The sequence below is a fragment of the Grus americana genome, chromosome 13 (genome assembly GCF_028858705.1).
Source record: "Grus americana isolate bGruAme1 chromosome 13, bGruAme1.mat, whole genome shotgun sequence".
Taxonomy (NCBI): Eukaryota; Metazoa; Chordata; class Aves; order Gruiformes; family Gruidae; genus Grus; species Grus americana.
The window spans coordinates 18,995,219-19,016,425 of NC_072864.1; the positions used below are offsets into that span (position 1 = coordinate 18,995,219).

The 21,207-nt window shown below is 42.4% G+C and overlaps 1 long non-coding RNA gene across 1 annotated transcript in view; it reads right to left on the reverse strand.

The window, feature by feature from the left end:
* The window catches only part of LOC129212193 (uncharacterized), a 116,484-nt gene that overhangs the window by 11,979 nt on the left and 83,298 nt on the right, over positions 1–21,207 (reverse strand). The window contains exon 2 of the long non-coding RNA XR_008579096.1: positions 8,301–8,452. This is a non-coding gene — a long non-coding RNA (uncharacterized LOC129212193). The remainder of the gene's footprint in view (positions 1–8,300; positions 8,453–21,207) is intronic.

Sequence of the window (21,207 nt, forward strand, 5' to 3'; positions counted from 1 at the left end):
AGACCTTCAGTTTAGTTTTGGTAAAGAAAATTCTATTTTTGCAGTTTTTAATGAGTAAACTTCAGTTGGACCTCCTTGCCAGAGACTTGTCACTTGAGTATCTTTGGATCTTTCCTCACTTGTGAGCTAAAAGCAGAAAAATCATCCAGATTTAGCAAAGTAAAACCCAAGAAAAACTAAATTACAGTTTAATTGGGTGCCTATGCTAGATACTTGGCAACACATTGACAAATCTGAGGTCTGAATCTTCAACATCTATACACATCATGAAATCATTCTGCCAGCAGTATGGAGTGAAAAGTGGCTATAAAATGCTCCCATATCACAAAGGTAATAGCTCACAGCACAGCAGGTACTAAATCCAGTATTAACTACTTATTGCACAGGGGGGAATCGGCTAAAAATACCTTTTAAAGATGAACAGCAAGTTCCAAACCCCTTATTGGGGCTTGACTACAAGTCTGCTCGCAATTATGATTTCGAAGACAACCAAGAAGTAATGGGGAGAGGAACTAGGCTTACTCTGATCTTAAAGATTAAGCCCAGAAATAATTTTGAGGAAGGAAACAAAAGGTAATTTTCCAGGTGATAGGGAACAGCATCTCTTCCCATTCAGCACAGAGAGACTTGTCCTGCAGTGCAGGCACCTAAACTAGGTAGAAGGATGTATTCTCACAAACCCCTCCAGATACTACTCCTATACACCTACTAGTGTGTATATACGGGGATACTCTCTCCTTTACTTGGAACCTGGCCCCACACAGACTCAGCCACATGCTTGCTATTAGACATTGGAAATAATCCTTTTCGACCTCAGTGAAACTGTGCCATGTGTAAATCTTTGGGGATAGGCTGTAATCTGCTTGCTGGCTTGCTCATTCTCATCCCTGGAGATGTGGGAGTGGGAACTAGAAGACTTGGAAAGGGCAATTAAAACTCACAATAGTCAAGAGGTCCACTCTGTTGTTTTCAGTTGCTGTAATTGCTGTGGAAACATCTTAAACAACAGTCAGATCCACAGCAACTGGCTTTCCCATGCAATGAGGTTATGAAGCCTGCGGCATGTTCTGGAGCACCAAGCACAGCTCTGCTGGAGCACTGCTGAGCCACAGGATGAGGCTGCAGCTGCACATACCCCCCTACTTCTGCCCCAAGTCAAATTAAGGCAACATTTGCCCCAGATATCAGGTAATGCCTCAAATTAGAGGAGATGGATTCATTCTCTAGACAGAAGACTCCTTAATACAAAAATAATATATGTGCACCCATTCATAACAGGTGTTTAATCTGTGACAGCTTTTCTGGCCAGTGGAAATTCTATAGCATTCTTTCTTCCTTGTCACCGTTACAATACTTTTAAACGTTGTTTTTCTTTCCCCCATTAAAAGGAAAACATTTCTCAGAAGCAGTAGTGGGCTGTTAGGGCTATAAAACAAGTTTGCACAGACATGTAACACGTTGAACCGCAAGACACGACAGAGCGTGTTTTATGGGGCAATTAATACTTGCCTTGGGAGCACTGTGAGGTATGAAGCACTGTCAAACACACCCTGGTATATCCGAATGCAACTTGTAAAGCTGCTTTTTGCTTCTTGAAAAATAATTATGGAATTAGCTTGTTGATTTTTAACTTGCACCAGTATAAGAACAGTACCTTCCTGTTGTGGAAGAACAGCAAGAAGGAGTACTAACAGCAGAAGACACCAATTTCTAACCCAACTACTCATATTCACATTACGTGGTCTTGATTTTTAGGTTAACCTTGCTGCGCTTGCTGGTACACCCTTGTTTCCTTAACCTTTCCTGTTATGGATATTATTCCACAGTTTGTTCTGGGCTCTTACAGGTATTTCTCAGAGCATTTCCTATGTGCATCCCAGTGCCAGCATTCATACAAGTGCAGGGCACAGGGATGTCACATTATCTGCAGTAGTTACAGCCCTGTTAAAATAGCTGGCCATGGTGCATATTCCTATTTTATAATCCTTATTTGAACAGTGGCTTTAGCTGTTTCAGGGTTTGGAGTAGGCAGTTGCAGTTTGGCAGGGGGTAATCCTAGAGACCCTTCCCTTCTCCCCGTGAAAGGGAGCCAGGCTCTCAAATTTATAAACCACTGCAAGTCACAGCGCGCATAGGCTCAGCGGAGTTTCCACAACCGCTTCAAGTTTCCAGCAACTGTCTAACTCCTGCTGTGCTGCACAACGCCGGCTCTTACCACTCCTGCGGCGTTTTGGGAGAGCCCAGCAGGGCTAAAGAGACCCGGAGCAACCACAGCCAGCATCAGCTCCCCACTCCTCCACTGCCCTGCAAAGGTGCTAAGCAAGCAGCAGCTGGAATTACAGGGACAGATTCATTACACTTTAAATCGCACACACAATTGACAAACACAAAACACACATTATGCTTTCTCTCTTCCCTTCTAAATTTTGCTTTGCTTACAGCAAGTTTTATCTTTAATTAGCCTGCAAAGCCTCTGGTCCCCCTTGAACCACGTGTCCGTACGGTCAGGCTAATGGGGAGGTACGTCTCACTGTGGCAGGGAAGCACGAGAGGCTCCCAGTGTACAGCACGGATAACTTTGCCCACCAGAGCCTGTGTTGCCCCAAATCCCTGCCCCAAGAGAGAGGCGAGCACTGCTGCGCCCAGCCTTCTGCCGAGAGCAGGACATGGCTGCCGGGGCTGGGAGGGGAAGCCAGTCGCAAAGCTGGCCAGACAGCATTGTGGCCTGTGAGCAAGCTGTCTCTCTGTCTACACACACGTAACTGGAGCTTACACACATCTCCTCCAAGTACCATTTTCTGACAGAAGAATTGACAAGTTCCATGCAATTCCACATGCAACTGCTGCCACACAAAAAATGCCAAAATTAGAGACACCATGCTGAAGATGGTACAATAGGAAAATTGGAATGAGGACTTCATGAAAAGGCATGGGGGGGGGGGGGGGGGGGGCAGGGAGGGGAGTGTGAATGGGCAACGTTCCTATACATAAATGCACTCTGAAAGCACTTCAGTGCAGGGCAATATCCAAATATAAAAGCTCAGATACCAAAACAAAAAGTAAATATTGCAATATAAAACCCACTAAAGTAACAGGGCACTACTAGGCAAAGCACAAGTAATATGTTTCTCATCGCATGCATTATAATGGGAGTGAGAAGGAAAAATGAAGTTATAAAACTCCTAAGAGTCATGAGGGATGTCAGGTCTCCACAAGCAGTTCAGAACCAGATCCTCACCTGCTATAAATCGGCACTGCTCTATCAAGTCCATAATTGTATCAAAACCAAGGCCCTGGGCTTCCATGCCTCCAGTTATGATCCTCACATGCTGGTGTTACGCAGATTAAACCTCTAGAGCTGTGAAAAACGCTGTTTTCTCTGGGATGTCACGTAGACTCAATTGTTATTTTTTTTTATGTCTAATACTTTTATTAAAAGCTCTCTTAAAATACAAGGTTCTCTTAAAAGCATTAGAAATAAATGTTAGCAGAAATAGCCTTTGATATGACAAAACAAGCTACACTCTCCGATATTTCATTAGCCACAAAGAATTTTTTCATCTGAAAGATTATTTCATGGACATGGAGGAGAATGCAAAAATGTAGTCATGTCTCCTGGATTTTAAGTCCTTCACTAATTTATCATTTTAATAGAGCCCTTATATTTGAAGTTTGCAGTGCAGGTCTGTCACACTTTTTCCTCTTTAGTGGCTCTAATTTCTGGACTGGTTTTAAGAATCTCCTACAGCATTTATTAATGCAAATGCTCTTATGTCAGAAGAAACACATAAACAGAGGTGCAAAGGTAAAGGATTTGCATAAAAGAATGCCCTATTTTGCTTCTCCCTCAAAATGGAGATTAATTTTAATGCAATTGTACATCACTGTATTTACACATATATTTTAATTATTTTCCAAAGTAAGAAATATTTAAATCTCACGTTATAAACTAAAGGAATGGAGAAAGCAAATACTCCAGAGAAGGAATCGGAGATTTAACACATTAAAGCTATTTTCTTGCAGTATGTTCCAATCCCCTGCAAAACAGAAAACACCAATCCTACATTTGAAAGGGGAACTTGGGAAAGTTGGTAGCAAAATTTCTTACAAAAAAACCCTTGAAAATAGAGACCATTGAATTTCTTTATAGCTAAATTCACAATTTAGTTTGTGAAGTACCACATGTACGTTGGCTCTTGGTACCACTAGTTCTTTACTGGCACTTAGGAAAACTTTCCAAAGAGCTACCCACAACTCCGATCTGTAAGTGTATGTCTGCTTAATGTACAGGAAAGCAAACAAAAAGTGAAAGCATATTTTATATTACTGTTTCAATCCATAGGAGTGAGTTATTGTTCTGCTTTTCCAAAGAGCAGAAGGCCAGGGTTCGGAGACCTCAGCACCTTCCAGTTCCTACTACAGTGCTAAAGGCCAGACTTTCCAGGGAGCTCTCTCCCAAGTCTAGGCTATGATCTCAACACTTAAATGCCAGGTAAGACTCTGATGTCTGGCCCATGCATTTGTCCTGAGGGGTCAAAATTCCCCTATTGTCACCCACAGGGCTGGCACAAGTTTCTGGGATCTGCAGAAACATCGGAGATATTTTACTCACTTCTGAATTGCTGGGACAGAATACTACTTACCAATTCAGCAATCCTGCATTGCAGATGCTTATTTCATGACTCCTTACAGCTACGAACAATGATTTCCACTCGGTTACTCAAGCCCCTATCCTCAGTTATTAAGTTCAGTGCAAGGTTTACATGAGGTAAAGAATTAGGTATTAGCTTCACAATTCAGTGGCGTTAATGCTTTTAAGTAATGCCCACACAAACAACCTCCACCCAGCTAAAGACGAAACTTGACTGAGAAATTTAGAGAAACACCAAACTCCTTCCAAACTAGTGTACAACTTGAAAACTGGATATTTCGTCTGTTTAATTTTTGGACTGTTATCATCCAGAGAGAGGCCTACGTACTAGTATTGACCAGTCATTCTTGCTCATTTCTACTGAGCTTTTATTGATGTTTGAGCCATTTTCTTTTGGAAACACACAGTAGCACAGGCAGAACCTCAACTGAGGCAGGGCATCTTGTGCTAGGCTCTATCAACATTCATTTTGTAATGGGATGCAGAGAATTTCATCATTCATCCAAGGTAATGGGACCTTTTAGCGCAGACTGGGGACTGAAACCAGGTCTGAAATACTGGTTACCTGCCTGAGCCCCCAACCCGTCTTGAGATCACGAGCAGCACTTCTTGCCAGCGAGGTCCCAGACCCACCCCTGCGATGGGCACAAGACCATTGCTCTGTGCTTTAACAAGAAGGGAGACTGGTCCATCCCAATTATATTTCTGATTACAGGACAGCCCTAGCATTGGTAGGAAAGAAGTTAACTGCCATGCTTGCACAGTCTGGGACCACTGGAGGTGTTTGCTTTTAGTCTCTTAAGTTTATTTAACCAATTCCCATCTTTACATTATCTGGGGCTTTCACATAGACAGGAGCCTGGACGCTGACCTCTACTGGTAATAGCAAGGTTAGGAAGATAGTGCAGGTTTCCAGATAAAGGTATTTGTCTCCATTAATCTGCCACCACTGCTCACTAATCAGAGTCACATTAAATAGATGTCAAGGAATATCAATTTCTTTGATTTCTGAGGTCCAATTAAAACTAAAATGTAGGCATAACAATTTCAGTACTTTTTCATAACAAGTTAGCATCTACATTTCTCCCCCATCCCATTAGACACTTTTACACATATTAGAGATGACACACTGTGTACTAAGGAGGTCAAAAACTTCAAAAACTGTCCAAGAGTCCAAGAATACTGAAAACCCTGGTGGCATTTGACATAATTTATAGCGCTAAAGAGCTGGGGAACAGGAAAAGGTTGATGTAGTAATAACATTAGCAGGAACTATCGTCCATGCAAGCCAGTGCTAAATAAAGTGCCAATCAATAGCTCTTTTATTAGTAGGTACAATCAATGTACAGCAGGCAGGCCTGGCCAATTAAGCTTATCGACTGACCAAAGAGTAGCAGGAAACATTCTTTCCTCAGTTTTGTTTTCCTTTCTGTAAGTGAGAAATGAGCTCCAGTTTTATCACTGGATTCCCACCAAGGCATCTCCAGGAGTTCCTGTAGAGGGGAAACACTGACAAAAAGCAGGCTTGAGCTATCTCGGTATCCTTTAACCTAGGGTCAGCCATGAGAGCCAATACAGTCAAGGGTCACTTACGAAGTAACTTTTTTTTTTCCTAGTGACTGTATGAAGTAAAAATGTTGTTGTTCTAGATGAAGGGGAGAGAACTGGTAAAGGAAGAAAGCACAATCCCTTAGCAAGGCTTAACCATTAACAGTCCTGTAAGACCTTAGGAAATTAAGCCTATTTGTTTCTAATTCATGTATGCACTGCATGAACTCTAAACCTCCCAGTGCGGAGCAACTTGAGTATCTTTCTTGGAGGAAAAAAAGCCAAAACTACATCTCCAGTAAGAGTTAAACAGAATTTAAGTCTTAGTTTGTAAAGGCTGCTGAAAATAACAGGAGCTTTAATATTCAACTGTAACTAACTGTGCAGATGCAAATAGGATTTTTATCCACAACACCACTCTCCCTCCCTGCTCTGATCCCCCCTTCCTCCATTATCTCTTTCAAAAGGAAAGAGTTAGAAGACCAGATAAGATGTGGGTTCTCAGCATGATCAAACAAACACTGTGCGGTGGTCACAAGGAAAGAAAACACATTGTAGGAACGAATAGTAAAGATTACATTTTACGAAGAGTCACATAGAAACTTAGCAGCCCAGATGCCGATTCCCCAGTGATGCAAGTTAGATGGGATTTCTGTGGCCTGGCTTCTCCGCAGAGTGCTGCATCCATCCTGGCTGTCAATCAGGCTACATCAATCTGCTCCTTCAAAGGTTAGATCCTTCAACTTATTACTGGAATTCAGTGAATACAGCTTAGTTCACCAGGCTTATTTCCCTACAGGTCTGACACGTTCAGAGTTTTACAGGTATTTGACACCTCAAAAAAAGTTGGGGGGGAGAAAGGGGGAAGATTCTCAGCATGTCAGACATATAGGCGCTATGGGACAGGCCAGTCTTCAGCTTCCTATCAGACAGTTCCCCAGCTGTATCCAATTCAGAAAATATTTTAGCAGCCTGCAGAAGTCACTTCAAGTGTCAGACAATCCATTGCTAAAGCTACAGACAAGCATCTTCCCATATTTACGTTGTTTGCCATTTTCTTTTGTTTGCTTATGATAATTTAATCTAGAAGACTAAAGAGCAAATCACATAACTTTGCACCCTAAGCGTCACAAGGTTCAGTCGTCCCTAGTGCAACTCGAAACAGCTCTGACTGCACAGCTCCACTGGGTGTTGTGTGATCTTACTTTTAGCACCATGGCCTCTGCTGAAATTCATCATAGGTCACACATGCACAAGTTGCCTTAATTCACTAGAGAAAAATCAACCTCACACAGTAACCCATTTACCTGCAGTTTTGCTTACCCACATTCATGAGGCATTAAGTACCATAACTCCTGACCCACTATATTATGACAGTTAAAGCAGGGCAACAAGGCAACAAATAAAGTGGGGGATAAAAACACGAAGCAGACATTTCCATTTGGCTTTTTACATGATAGTTCGTAGAAGTTTACAGAAGACAAGACAGGAGTTTAGCTTGGACAGCACTAACAACCTTAAGGAATAGCATAAAGTAACCCAATTTTTTGGAAGTGTTTATCAGTTAACCCCTCTGGTTCAGCTTTCCAGCAGCTCAGAGGTTGCAGAGCTTCTAAAAAAAGTCAGACCTTCAACCAAAAGCAAGAGAAAATTGGTTTATTTGCTTACTGGCTTCTCAGAGAGTGAGTAGCAGCCTCAGCTATATTGTCCAGAAGACAAAGTTCTGCTGAGGTTTTTCCAATTTTGTCTAGAATCCCTTTCTTGAATCAGATCTGGCTACGAGCCTCAGAGAGATTTCAGAGTGTCTTTTGGATAAAAGGGGTTTGCTCTCTTGCATCTTTACATAGGTGACAAGTCAGGCCCAAACATTCTGCCCCAAAATATAACGAGAATAATGACCTGGCTCACTGCTTTGCATCAAATGCAGACCACTTCCAGGGGAAGTACGTAATTCCTATTCAGCACATTACTCCAGCACAGCTTAACTTCAACATTGTGCTGCGCACAACTAAGTGTCACGACATGAATCTACCCCAAGCGTAGACAAACACCTCTGGAAAGCCAGAGACATGTGGGACAGTCAGTCCCAAGCTTTACCCACCTTTCAGAGCTGTTCAGCGTCTCTCCCTCCCTGCCCTGCACACGTGTCACCTCTCTCGTGGAAGACATGCAACAAGGTCAGTTCATGGCCTGGTTTGAAATCGCTGATCACTCCTGTCCCCAGACGTGGGGCTTGCTCCTCTGCAAGTGAATCTGTAATGCAAAAGACAACATCCTTAGCTTGGGATGACTATCTAAACAGAGCTAAATCCATTTAAAATAACAGGTCAAAAATCTTTATCAAAGTAAAGTTTCCAAGAGATGCATGGGAACTTTTGTCTTGAAGTTTTGGTAAGATCAAACCCTGGTCCTGGTGTTCTGCTATTCTTTTGAGATTTAGAAGGCAAGATATCTTTGAGTGAAAGCACCAGGACATTCACCCAATGGTGCTCACCTGTAATTCTCAGGTCACCCAGGGATCACACACATTTGTGCCTTGGGGGGTTTTTTTAGGTTAAAAACCTTGAAGTCTGACTGAAGGAGCTAACCTTGTTACAGCCTGGGAGAAGTCAGTTAACAAGCACAAGGCTCATTAATATTGCTGAGCAAGTTTGAGATGAAGATGCACTTCAGGTTTGGGGGTGGTTTTTCTGAATTGGTGAGAGGGCCCTCAAATATACTCCACATCAGGGCCAGAAACATCTTCTGGACTTCCATTTAGAAATTTGCCCTTTTGTTGAGAAGCATCATGTTCTAAGATACAGGACTACATCTTCACACTCAACACATTCTCAACTAGTCAGTAAAGATACAGCTGGACATGTGCTACAAATACCACTCGGTTGCTCGGCAAAATCCTTGTTGAAATTCCCTCTTTGTGAATCCATTTCAGTGTAAAAAAAAAAAACAGTCAGATCTTCAAGACAAGAACTTCATATGGAGGCACTTCTATGAGCATAGAAGGTGGAGCCTGTGAAGGAGTTCATCACTCCTCCTGTTTTCTGTGCCTCTACCACCGTTATGTTCCCTTCTGAACTGCACAACAGATGGGAGCAGTTGGTTTTTTAAAAGGTTTTTATTTTCTGGTTTCAATTTTTCATGTGTCGTTTGAATCTGGCACAATACCATTCTCCAGTGAAGAGGAGACATTGTGTTAAGCTTAATTATCAAAGGCTGAAACCCAGCAAGCAATCAATCATTTAGTGACACACTCATGCTTTCACTGATTTGAAAAAATATTTTTTTGTGGCTATTGAAAAAAGAAAAACTGTCAGAGACAAAAACAGAATCACTCACTTTACAGCATATCAAAATATCAAGACTGTGGGGAGATGAGTGAAGAATGTTCATTTGTTTTTTCTGAAACTAAATCCAAGTCTTTTTGGCATGTGAGCCCGGAAGTCACGTAAGATGTCTTTTAGTGTAAACACGATCTTTCTGCTGAGGTTTGCTGTATAATTAAGGCTGATGTGAACAGTCAAAAAACTAGTTTCTAAACAGCTTTCCTAAAGAGTCAAGGTTGTTTTGTTCTTTAATTTTCTTTAGTTTTTCTCTCCCCCCCTTTTTTTTTTACTGCCAGATAAGTGCTCCGGCAGCTGCATTCCTGGGGAACACTGACATCCAGTGGAGAGCTGGGGTCATCCCCAGAGCCAACGCAATGGCCCCCAAGTCAGCATCTCCGTGGAGAGGAACGCCCCACAAATCTAACGGCTGTAGGAGACGCCTTGAATTACAGACGAACTCCGAGCCTTGCGGTGCAGACAGTGGCACACTTCAGTAACGGCCTGAACGACCTTGAGCCGTAGTAGTTGTTTTATCTTCTCAATTCTCATTAAGATGATCGCATTTCTAGCAGTGTTATTTCTAGTGGTTTACTTGTGAAGCTTAGATGTGGGGGTTTTTTCAGTTGAGGAAATGTTGAAAGAAAAACCACTTGTATCCAGTGATCAGCAAATACACCATGCTTGCTTCTGTTTTTTCAGTGATACAGGATGACATGTCCCATGTGTTTAGACAGCACTGTATTTCAAATGATAGTGTACAGTCAACAACTAACATTGTTTTTCTTTGGAGAAACAGAGTCTCTGTAAGGTCACTCCAGTGTTATCATCCAGTACAAAGGCATCCGATATCACTAGCCTGACTCCAACCACCACATAGGTGCATTTGTCTGCGTGATTGTCCTCTTGCTCCTTTGCAATAGCACCACAGATCGACTCTTGGGAGTTCTCATTTTAATACATTCCTAAACAACGGAGTGTAATAGATACTGCAACAGCAGATGACAGCAAGAATTACAGTGCTGCTAACACCGCCTCAAAACCAGGGTAAACTGAAGTTTGACGAAAGAAAAAACAGTTGTACAGGCAAGCTACAAACAAGATTCCTGTTTCACAAGGAAATGTTTGAGGTTTCTAAGCTGGTTTTCTCTCTGCGTTGCATTCCAGTACAAAGCTTCAAAACATTTCATCCCGCCATCCCCAAATACAACACATTCACCCCATTATAACCACAAGGCTAACCACAAGCCTGAATCTTGAGAGACTAGATTTTTCTGAATCCCACAGAGGGAACCTGAACCTGGGACTCCCACACCCCTTGCAGCTATTTTGGGTGAACAGCCCCATCTCGCTCCCTCCTTTATCTCAAACAGATACTTTTTCACTAAAACTTTGTTTCATTGCATCAGCATTTCCAAAAAAATCTTTTATCAGAAGTTCCTGACCAGCTCCAATCAACTGTATTTACCTTCTGGCCAAGAAACAAGCCACACTGCGCTCTGTTTCACAACGTGTAATTCTAAACCAGCTCCAAAAGGTTGTTGTAAAGATTCTCCGTATTTACACCAGTAAAAAATGAGATCGAGTTGTGACACGTGTTCCTTACAGTGCAGTTATATCCTTTGCATCCCACTCTGAGGAAGCATATGCTCTGAACTGTATCCTTCAGTGCCTCCCTATCAAGAGCAGTACTACAGGACAGCCTAACCACCATCAGCATTTGCTTCAGGACTTGAGCACGTACTTAAAAATAGCAGCAGGGAGTGGAGACACTTTGGAAGGATGTGCCCAGCACAATGGTAAGCCAAGCCTGTGCTCAAGCGCTTTTCACAGCTGGGATCGGAGAACACACCAAATAATCAACCTTTTTCTTCCAAAAGGAAGAGTCCCTGCTCCAAAGGTGCATAGGAGACCCTTGTTCACTTCTGAAGGTATGACAATACAATTACAAATCTCCCCAAAGCTTATACTATTTAACACATTTTTCAAAAGAATACATAAAGAGTTTAGTGCTACAACAAAATGTTGTTTTCTCCCTGTAGCAAGCCAGGCTAGTTCTGTCTTACAGCAGGATATCGTCATACTGCCTGATTTTTGATACACAGGTTAAGTAATGAAGAAATACACACACCCCCCTTTTTTTTTTAAAGGGTTCTTAGTGTATCCTTCCAAAGGAAATAATAGGGGAAGGCTCTCGTTTCTACAGCTAGCAAACTATGTGGTTTCTTTTATGAGCTAAATGAAAGGAACATACAAAATAATCATTATGGATTTGTATGAAATTACTGGGTATGGAATGCAGTAAATCCCCAAACAAGCTTTAACTATAGCTTGTAAGATATAATAATCAGGTAGAACTGCAGACTATCCTTTTGTAAGATGCAGTAGAAACCTAATATTTTATCGGAAACCTTGATTTATGTTTAATAGCTCTGCTACCTACTAAAAAAGATCTTGTATTAGCAAATGGGTACAGATCCAGTCCATTAGCTTAGGACAACTGAAAAACTCAAGGGTTTTGTGAACTAATGCAATAAAATATCATTAAACACTGTAGCATGACAAGACAGACAGAAGGTTTGAGTTGAAAGTCAGGAGAAGTGTTTGAAATGAAGTAAAATGTACAATAGATATGTTTAGGTACATCTGGCTTACATTTGCAGTAGGTCGTCAGAGGACCTTAGTGTCTGTGATGTAAATGAATAACAGAGCCCTCAACAATTTAACTGTCATCAGTATAAATGCTTTAACTGGCACAGTAAAGCAAAGCTCTGGGCCTCTTTCTAAATCTCCATAAGCTCCTGGTCTGAATTATAAACTGGGGCTGCATTACCTGAAGATGAAAGCAGCCAGGTCAATTCACTTAAAACCAGAGAATTACCACTGCGAAGCTGTGATGAGCAGCAAAGGAGCATGTGTGTGCGCGCGTATGTGCGGGGGTGCATGTGCAGTTGTGTTTTTAATGTACAGTTTTGTAGAGACAAGAGGAACGTCTGACTGCCCCGTCATCCAAAATCCACATTCAAAGGTCTGATGGGAAGGAAGGTAACCCTTTGATTTTCAACTAGTCAAAGTTCCCAGGCAGTAAGGCTAACGATAAACTACCAGAATTAAACAACTGCAAGCAAAGAGTTGCTTCTGTATAACCTACTCCAAGCCCACTGCTTGCAGACATTTCCCTATCAGGCAGCACCATCATGTACACGGGCCAGAATGCAGAAGCCTGGCTACACCAGCTCTGCCGCTGACTTAGATGGCTTTAATCAAATCCTTTCTCTCTCCTCATGCACATTTCCTCCCTCATCTTCTGTCAGCCTTCAGATCACCAGTTTCGGGGAGCAGGAATTATCCCCTCCCATGTGCTATGGCATACATGGCACAGCATCACTGCAGATCCCAAGTCACAGCACACCATACAATCAACAGCAGCCAAGCATAACTCCCTTCCACGCACCTTTGTCACTCACTTCAAGGCCACTGATCCCACACAACCGTCCAATATCCAAGAGATTGAAAAAACTGATTCTAAGACTCCTAAGGCAGACAAAACCCAAACAGATTTTGCTGCTTTGAAATTTTGTGAGTTGGATATACTGAATAGAGTTTGGTTGGGTAAGTAAAGGCAACTAAGCTTAGAAAGATGCGAAGGCAGATTGATCACGTTTACTGTGATGTGGCCAAGTTAGCATATCGTCACCATAACCTTCTGGGCTCAAGATGAAATTGTTTCCCTCCACTTCAACAAATGCATAGGATGTTCGCTTTTATAATAAATTCCAAACAAATTAATGGATTCCAACATGCATCATCAAATTTATATTTCCTCCTCCACACAGTCCTACCCCTGTAAGTAATCCTTAAAATTCGTCATGAAGCTTTCAAAACAATTTATGCAAACAAACATCAAGCAGAGCTATTTGTATTGGCAGCACATTTCACTTAACAACCTACAACAAGGAACAGATGGTCTGAGCTCTGGAAACAGCTACAAAGAAAACAGTAGGAGCAAGTCCATCAGAAGCACTTTTTTCCCCCAATTTTGTGAAGATTACAGACTTGTTCTTGTTTATTTCTTTGATTAGGCTGTTATTTTATGTACTCATGAATCCTTCCCTTGCATTTCATGGAACAAATCCACCAGAAGCACATTCCCCAACTGTGTATAGCTTACAGAAGCGCTGCTTTATGAACTGAGCTATCTGTTCCTCACTGATCCAGCGCGCTCTAAAGCAGCGGGGAAGGAAGCGAAACAACATGCAGATGTTGTACAAAGGATTCACAAGTTTAAGGCAAGACTCTTAACAATTCATAGTTCTCTTTATCCCTTCGTCCATCCCTTGGTCTCCAATATTAAAACAAGCAAAAGCAAATGATTCAGAGTCACATCCATTACACATCGCTTAGCGCTACTGCTGGTCTTGTAGGATGTGATGGTGTCCCTCTTCATCTTGTGAAGATGGATTACAAGAGGCTCAGCCCCAGCACGATGTTATGGCACAAGCAAAAAGGAGCAGCAGGATGATCAATACTTGCAGCCCAACAAGCAGGTCTGCGCTACTCAGCAAGAAGCCTGCTCAAACTGTTTGTGCCCATGTCAGGACCAGAGGGCTCTTCAAGGAAAGAGAAGGCCACGACTGCTCACTACGGTGTGGGGAGCAATCTAACAAGCAGTGGTAATAGTATTTTGAAGTCAATCAGAGATGAATAACGTGGAAATGAAGCAAGACTTACCCCAATTACAGTCTTTAATAGAAATGTTTTCCCTGTATCAAAACAAGTGATAGGAAATGTTTTTATAGAAAAGAAAAAACAATACTCAACTGTACAGACCTTTTAAAGAAATAAGTCTATCCCTGTTCACCAGTAATCATGCGGTTTTTGTTAATACCACCATCATTAAATTCATCACCAGGTCCACTAGTATCTCTGCTTTCTTCACAAGGATTCATATGAATTCATCTGCACAAAGACTCTCTCCCAGCCCTGGATTTAATTTGAATAACATTAGGGACAGCTAACATGCTGCACAGCTATCAGCCCACCAGCCACAAATACCCTCCCCCTCTTTATTACCAGAAGTCAGAGGCAAATTAGCCCCTTAGAGGAGGGATCCACAGGGATGAATATGGACCATGATGTTAAAAAAAGATAATAAACAAGGAATGAAGGATTTCTGACCAGACAGACAATCATGACATCTTGAAGTAACAAAAATCTTTCTGAAGGGCACTAACCTGGGTGGAGACAGAGCTCAGTTTGGAAGGGTTTGGCTTTGAGAACTGAAAACATGTTAAATTTTGGTGGAGCAAAATCAAGGACAACGCAGACCAAACTGACAGCTTAATAGGACCTTTGAACATCACAGTTGAATAAACTTTGTTCCACACAACACTATGTAATTTCTGTTTTCATACTCTTATTAGTGAGAGAGTTTCACATCAGGATGACTACAAAGCTGTTTTCACTGGCTGCCTTGGCAAGCCATGATTGCTGGCCCTTACATACCATACACATCTTCTGCTGGACCACTTAACAGAGCAAGACGACTAAAATACTACTGAGGAACAAAACCAAACACATAAGAACCACTTTCTGCCTCACACAGCATCATAGATCCAAGCTTTTCTTTTTGGGGTGAAATAGATCCAGCAGCAAAAGCCCAGGTAGCCAACGTATATACTCTCAATGCAGCTTTTCCCATCACTCATCTGGCTGCAGGAAGAGGAAAGCAGACTCAAGCAGATGATAAAGCTAAACTAACAGTGCTGTTGCGCAAAAGGGATCTCAGGGAAAACAGCTGGAGAAGAGTATCTGGACAAGCTCTGTCATGTAGGCATTGCTCCTAGGTTTTACGTGTAAATCAAAGGTAAAGAAAATGTGAAAGTTGATTTTTCAGGACTTGAACTGTCTGCCTGCAGTTTAAACCAATTTGAGACTAGGTACAACTCTGAGTTCATGGTCTGACCCTGTAACTTGATACCCAAACTGAGCAAACAGTTTGAAGTTCACTTCAGATTTCTTCATTTGGAGGATTACGATGAAGCGTTTCCTGAGATGTCACGCTTTAAACAGCTAATGGCACGTGACAACCAAGTGCTTTTACATTCTAAAGTTGCAAACACTTGGCCTCTCCCCCAAGCAGAGAAATATGTAGCAGCCCTAAGAGCTTGACATTTGGGGCCCTGTTGGACTCTCCTTTTACTTTAGCAGGCACTGGATGCAACCAGGAGTCTGCTCACAGCAAGTGGAAAAACCTTCTCTACAAATGCCTCAGCAAGGGGCTGCGGTGGGACCATGGCACTGGAGGAGGTAGAGAGCCACTGACTGTCAGCGACGCGGTTACGTATCGAACCTGGGTCACCCCAGCCTCCCAAAACAAGTTGGTTTATGCCTTTTCCCAGTAACTTTTTTCATAAGGTGTGTGTGAATGATATGAAAAAAAGACACAAGACAAGGAAGAGCTTCAAAGGCGTAAGTGGAAGTAGATGCCCAATCCCTCCGGTGATCTCTCCCAAGTGTGTCTTAAGGCTTTTGGAGTTGATCGCATAAAATGGCATCATCAGACAAGAAGCTGCAGTTTCACACAGCACCTGCCCAGGTTTCCCTAGCACCTCCACAGCCTGGAGCTCAGCAGGGCCACTCTGTTTTACAGAGGACAAGCCTTTATGGATCAGAGTCCTTTCTAGGGAAGGCTGCAAGTTCTGGAGGCATTAAAAAGTGTATGTGTATATTATGTATACACACAAAAATAAAAAATCAAACTTCATTGACAACAGTAAAGTTTGTTTGGTTTAATCTCTATTTCAGTTTGCAAACTTGCCTGTGTACTTATTTAAAATCAGCAATATAATTTCTGAACTACTCTAACCCAAAGAATCACCCTTAATTATTACGTGATACTAAGAAAGAGGCATCACAACACTTAGGAAGCACCAGGACCCAGCTGCTGAGCACCAGCACTAACCAATGCCCTGACACTGCTTTTGGGTTTTGCTCCAAATACCAGAGCCAAAACTATTCTCAGGCACAGTTAAAAAATCAGGATGCTTGCTATTAAGCTTCAAGTTTCCTTCTACTGGAGAAACGCTGTTTCAGCTGAATTTGGTGGAATTACAGGAGCTGATTAGGTTAACCACTGACTGTGTTTCCTGGAGGGCATCTGAGACTATGCCCTGACCCAAATTATTTAATCTTGATCCAGATTTGAACCATTTAGTTTTAAGCTCCACATCTCTAGGAAACAAAAAAAGGTAATAGAAACTTCAGAGCAGCTTTTAAGTTTGAGAAGTAGCAAGGGGCAGGGCACAAACACAATTGCTCCCAGCCATTCAAGGCAGCAAGAAACAAAGCCCTGCTGCTCCTGCTCCAAACAGAAAACTTTGCCAGAGCAGGTTCGAGAGGGAGGGGACAGGGCTGATGGCAGCTGGGCACAAGCTGGCTGTTTTGCAGAACGTTACGGTGTCAGTCAACCCTTTAGTTTCGGGGCCTGAGTGAAATTTCTGGCCCAGAGAAAGAAGAAGGGCGAACGAGCCCAGGCTGGCTCCGGAATCACTCCCTGGGCACGCGAGCCCCCCGCGGCTCACAACCTGGCTGCTCCCAGCCCAGGAGGGGGACTGGACTGAGGGTCCCAGCCCTGTCCCACATTATTTATACCTAGTAGAGTTTAAACATCCCCTCTCCAGCTTCAACCACAAGCTGCAGCCTGGCCCTGAGACATTTCCCAAAGAAAGTATCATTAAAAAAAATCCCAATTACTTTTGTTTGGGATGTTACTTGTCAGACTGAAGGACACCAGCCACACTGTGTCAATAATAATGAACATATGAGCTTGGAAAAGATAAAATATTGATCAACTGCTCACACCTTTAATCAGCTTGCTCAGTAACAGTATCAGGAGATGAAAATACTCCAATTTTTGCATGAAAGGGATTTTTAAATAGCACATGAAGTGTGCAAGGGTATTTGTAAACTGCATGCAGCAGCAGTGTGCAAAACTGTACGCTGTACCTCCTAAGACATTCAGTGTGATACTAGAAGCTGCATAGCTGTGTTAGCAGGATATTCCATACAGCTAATTACCCTAGGGGAGAAGCAATATTTATTAATTCAGGCCAAATGGCCCTATACCTTGGCTATAACCACAGGGATGTAGTCACAACAATTTCAGATATCTTTCAACTGCACAACATTGTGCCACGTACATTAAAAACTGAATCATTTAATTTATCTCAGGACTCAGCTCAGCATAAAACAATTTAGCCCAGACGTTTTACTACCAACCACACATGAGAAAAGTCCAGTTAAAGCATAACAGTGAGGACAGTATAAGCTTACCAGCAACGCAGACAAAAGGTACTTTTAATGGGATGCTACAGCACGTCCCCAACAAGCTTTAGACGTGTCTTCTCCTCTGCTCCCAGACGGAGGGGTAACCTTTACAACCTCTGGCTGCAGTCGGTGAACGGTGAGAGGGTTCACCTGGGCAGCACCGTCCCATTCTGACCTCCCCTCCCCAGCAGGATGGCTGAGCACCCCAAAACTGAGAACCAGTGCACAAGCCCCCTCTGCTCCAGTGCAATTACAGCCTGCTTTTAATTCTACCCAGGGCAACACAGCATAAATTCCAAATACACTGAATCTATTTCAGTAAGAGACAGTAATTTTCAGTCTTTCCTCCATAGCCTAACCTCAGCTGAGCAATTCTAAAAAAGCCATGTCCTGGTGAAGCAGCCAAGCCCTCTCCCATACACTCCTGACCTACAGATATGCTTAATATGTTAATTTTTGTTTTGGTTTCAGAACAAAACCTGCCTTTTAAAGAAAATTTTAACAGATTCTAAACCAGAAACACTGCACTCCCCTGAGGCATTAAAAAATGCAAACTGAAGACTTCCCATGTGTCAGGGTTATTACTTATTTCCTTCTAAAAACAGAAGAAGTGTTGCAACAGTTGTAATGCTCCAGCTCACTAGGCCAAGAAGATGTTTTCTTTCTGCACACTCATTAACCATAGTGTGGAACTCAATAACTGTTCTAATTTCCTACCTTAAATGTTTTTCTTCCCCCCAGTTTTCATTTTATGCTTTACATTTACATAGGACTACATTCCACCACTTACCTTGAGAATCTAGTTGCTGTCAAACACAATAAAAGGAAAGAAAAAGTGTCTGAAATCACAGAAGCTTTAGTGTTGAAAATTGTAATTTAATTTCTAGAAATGAATTTAAGCACTCAAAGCTTTCTTTGTCAGCCATAGATGAGAAATTGATAGGCTTTGAAGGCAAGCAAATGTTTTTTTAGTTGAATCTCTCAAGTAAATATTTATGTTAGATATAATAAGAGATGTTATTCCACACCACAAATTAAATACCAGCTAGTTATTAAATCTGGTGCAACGCTATGAAACTCTCAGGTACTGTTGCCCACAATAGCTGCACTGTAATTAGGCTGGCTGAGCTCCAGGAGGGTTCCTGAGCCTCGCCTCCAAACCTAGAGCATCGGTCAAGCTGCTGCCATGGCCTCAGGAGTCCTCAGTACCAAGCCCAGGCTCAAGGGCAGATTTGCTCTGTAATACAGGGAAAAACCACCTAACCATGCCACGCGTCTGCTGCTTTTGTAAAGTGCCTCTGTCTTCAGGAATAAACCACTGTTTCTTCTCTAGTTTGCGAGGACACAGAGTCTATGGTGGGAGAAGAGAGCCAAGCCTGGGAAAGGGAAGGGACAGGACCCCTTGGAGCATGCAGAGCCCCAACCTGTTCTTTAAAGTCTTAATTCACATTGAATTTGATTTCTAAGAATAAATATACCAATATTTACACATCTGAGGCATAACAGAGACAAAAACTGCACCATGCAAAATCATCCTGAATCCAGCTCAGACAAGTCATGCCAGTAGTGCAGATACAGCAGCATGAGCTTCCAAGAGCAAGTGGTCTGGGGCCCCGAGCTGCCCAGCAGGGACTCCAACAGAGGAGGCAGCCCCCTCCCCAGCACCGCTGCAGGGCCAGGCAGGCTGGAGCTGCTCTGCCACACAGCCCCGCTCCGCTGCGGCACAGGCACAGCACCAGCTCCACCGGCACGCCGACACCCGGCGGGAGGTGACAGAGCACAAGCAGATGTAAATGCTGCTTTTTTTTTTTCTTTAAGTTTCTTATTTGGCTAATTGCACAATCACAAGAAGGCTTCAAAGCATGCCAAAGAGCAGGATAATGACACTTCATGGGTGAAAAGGCCTTTCATTTCTCCTTTTCCTCTAATAACCACTGATGATGGACCATTATCCTACCACGTTGCCCTGCCTTGTTGTGTCTTAATGCATATATTTAACAAGATTACTTATGCACAGTGGATATCTAATAAGGCAAGATCATTAATTTTGAAAGCCCCAATTTATCTCTTATTACTGCAATATTTTTGCCTGCTACCTTGGCAGAGCACGAGGGCTGTAAACCAGCAAGGCTGGGCAGTGGGATTCCTTTACTCCACTTGGAGCTGCTTCACTGGGTGCAGTTACAATATTCTGGTTATGGCATGTTGTAAAGGCTGTTTTGGATAGGGCACTCGTAAGTCACTCCAAAGTGTCAGAAAGGAAGGGAAAGGAAGGGAAGGGAAGTAAAAGAAGGTTTGGCTGCAATAGCTGAAGGGGAAAAGGATAAAGGAAACATGCTCAGGTATCATCCACAACCCTAGCACAATGCAAATACCCAGGCTAGCGAATAGAACTGGGGTACGCTTCCTAACTGGTGTGGTGGTTCCCAGATGGCCAGCGAGCCCAGAGACACACAGACGCCAACAGGAATCAGTCAGTACACAGCAACACCTCAGCCCAAGCTTGTATTTTGGTGTCCATGAGCAACCCCACTGAACTCAAAGGTTACACCATGTGCTCCAAATCAGGACAGCAGCTTTCAAACACAAATTTAATAAGACAGCATGACTACATCCACCTGTCCTTTCCAAACAGGAGGACAGCCTTGCTGCTGTTCCTGCTGGAGAAGAGCACAACATCCCACCAGCAAGCAACCCTGCGGTGTACAGTCACCCAGTCAAGTTATTTCACGAAGAGATATTCACACAACCCCCTCTCGCTTCTGAAGTGTCATCAAGTTGGGAGAACTTTTTAGCAAGATGATGAAATTCCCATAGAACATTAGATTACAGATGCACCAAGGTGCAAAATAAGGCATGTTCTTACTACTGGCAGACCATCATGGTATTTTCCTCTGTTCATCAGGATAATAAAAGAGAGGGTAAAGCTCTGCAAATGCAAAATTAAGCTAGAATTCTAGCAAAGAGGGGCTAGAAATAGTGCTGCATTTCACTATCTACCAAGGAAGAATACACTTTCAAAAGAAAGAACGCATCTATAGTATGCCAAATACAATAAGTATTAATTAAATCATTATTAGCAATCAAGATCTAATTTCTTTCTGTCACTTTCTGATATCTTAACTAAAGGCATATTTGCAATACTATTATAACGAGTTACAGTTTGAGCAATACAGCTGCTTGCAATAATTCAGAAACATGTACACTTTCATATGAATATATCATGCCTAACTAATGAGATTGCTCATTTCATAACTTCAGTTCCATTTTTATTATTTCATAAAACTGGAAGTCCTTATCCATTTTATGAAAAACACCAAACCTTTGTGAAATTCATTAAATAAGCATAAAAAATTCATT